The following is a 2711-nucleotide window of genomic DNA, read 5'->3' on the forward strand; positions in this document are numbered from 1 at the left end:
ACTTGAACTCAGGCATTGCCTTGATATGCCAGACCCTTGTTATTTATCCCTGAAACAACTCACGCTTACAAGCAACCTATTCCTATATTATAGTGACCTATTAATTTACTCGTATTCGCTTCAGTGTTTGTTCGAAGCAAACCCAATACAATCTTCGTGGTTTGAATGAGAGGGTTCCAGCAGATGCATGCTAATCTTAATCTAAATTGACGTATCGAGTACATTGGCTTTTTTCGATGCAACCACTTCGATATTGAAATTTCATCATCAGTAAGATTTGTTCGTTTTCCGTATTGAGATGACAGTTTTTTTCCAACCATCCAACAGCAATTGAAAGCATGATATCTTCTACCTATGTAACTTTCCAAACTGCCTTGGGCCAGCTTCGACGAGAACTTTGTATATTTTGCGTGAGCTTCTGATGGGAAGGTGTCATTTTACGTCTTTTGCCAGACAAGCTCAAATTCAAACTAGAGCTCGAGTTTTAACTACCGACAACAATCTTCCTTGCAATGTTTACTGTACACAAAGCTTTCACGAAAAGAGCCAATTAGTCTGATTGTGAAACTTTTCGTCCAGCGGATATCTCACTCGAGAAATTTCTGATTTTACCACTTTTCGGTAAAACTTGTGGGAAAACCTAGCAATACCATTTCAAATTAAAAAGGATACTTCCTTCTTGCCTTTTCTTTTCTTGAAGGAACTCGCTCATAAATTCCAAGAAACTTGCAGGTGAAAGAGACAGTCAATGTTAAATAGCAATTTGAATTTGGACCACTCAAGTTGCATTCAAAGTAATGGTTTCATTTTACTTTCTGGTTGTCTTTCCTCTTCTGAAGCGTGACTGAGACGTAAGTTCTGCACGAGCGTGGCATTTTCCAGTCTTTGTCAGGGGACCACATTTCCACAATGGCGAGTTTTAGGGGTCGTGCATATACGAGCCTTATTACCTGGTTAGCTTCTCCTGTAAAGGCTCGTGGCTCAAGTACGAATTGCGTCACCCTGATGCTCTGAAGTGTGTTCTCTGTTTATTTTTGTCTTTAAATATCTTACCAAAAACACACACATATTAACCGCTAAAAGAGTGTTTCAATGTCAGAGCAGTTCACAATTGACGTTTTGACGAATTCATTGTCTCATTTATATTGAATTCTCTTGATAAAGTGACTTTGTTAAAGGTACTCGATCTTTCCTTTTGTTTCATTACCAATAATTTTTCATGCATGCATTGTGAGACCCAAGCACTTATTTCAGAATTTATTTAGCTTGGCGTCTTATTGCTTGGCCATATTTTCCAATTCGAAGTTGAGTTTGAATATAATTGATTTCAAGGCTCCATGAATGGACACACATAGGGGGGAAAATCGAATATGTGTTTAACGATCGATGGTTTGATTTTTATGGCAAAGGAAGTAACAGAGTCACTAATGTAGGTATATGTAGATCGTTCTCTGTACATTCTATAGGAACCACGTCTTCATACCCCTTGGAACTTTAACAGCCTGAACTCAAAGAAATCAATTTTGAACGAGAGGTAGCAATTTTGGGCAAAGAGGTATCAATTTTGGGCAAAGAGGTAGTGCAGATAGTCATTTTATCTAAGTGTTAGTGGTTAGTCATGGGGTCAACACTTTTGACTCATAGCTGGTCAATAAAGAAACATTAAAACCGATTCACCTTTTTTTCTCTGCGAGCTATTATCTTAGAGTGAAGCAAATTGTTTATTGTGGTGACCACTCAAATCACCATGGGTGAGTATAAAGAGAATTGTACAGGAGATTTTCTCGCTAAAACTTTATCGTGCACGCAAATAAAAAAGGTTCAAAGGTCATCAGTCAAACTTGTTCTTGCGGCTATATTGTTCTCGTTTGTGTTTGCATGAAAAGACACATTGAATGGGTAACTCTCTTCATCGACGCAAGCCATAACAAGCAGGACAAATCTGACTTGGCTCCACTCACTTTCCAGATAGGTAAATCCAAATCCAAAATAATTCGACACGTTGGAGCCAATCAATGCTTATTGGATATTCAGAGTAGAGGATCCATTTTCGGACACTTTCCGAATGTCGTTCTTTCGTTCCCTTAACGTTGAGTCTCCCGTTGGAACTTTTCCATTCGAGTTGTTCAGGTTTACCAACTTGGCTCTTTGTGAGCAGCAGGCTATTGCCGCAAACGTATGGCAGTTTCAAATGTGACGACGACAAGAATTCCAAATTCAATGAAATGCAATCATGTCTGAATCAATCGAGATGAATTCAAACAGCATCGAAAGAGCTACTAGGTTGAATTGCAATGTTTGACCAAAAGATTAATCCGGTGGTCTGGTTATCCTTCACGAGATTCATTGACTAATCTGAATTAGATTTATGCTCTACGAATACGACTTGTATTTCAACTCTGCTAAGTAAGCATTCGAGGAAAGACACGCGGAGGCCAAATTTCGGACTCCGAAATGTCACGACTCCAAAAGTGTCGAAACGGAGTGTTTCCCGAGAAAAATGCTCTTCAAAGGTTCTCAAAGCGCCAACTGTTTGCCAATTGATGGTTGTTGAGCTGAACTGGCTTGTCATCAATAACATCCTAATTTTGTCGACGAGGAAGTTCAGCGAACAACCTTTAAAATAGATTTCAATGACTTTTACTCGAGCCATTGCCAACATCAGCGGTGTATCAATTGACCACCAAGCTCGAGCGAAAAAATGTCTCCTT

Source organism: Tigriopus californicus, chromosome 7 (genome assembly GCF_007210705.1).
Source record: "Tigriopus californicus strain San Diego chromosome 7, Tcal_SD_v2.1, whole genome shotgun sequence".
NCBI classification, from domain to species: Eukaryota; Metazoa; Arthropoda; class Copepoda; order Harpacticoida; family Harpacticidae; genus Tigriopus; species Tigriopus californicus.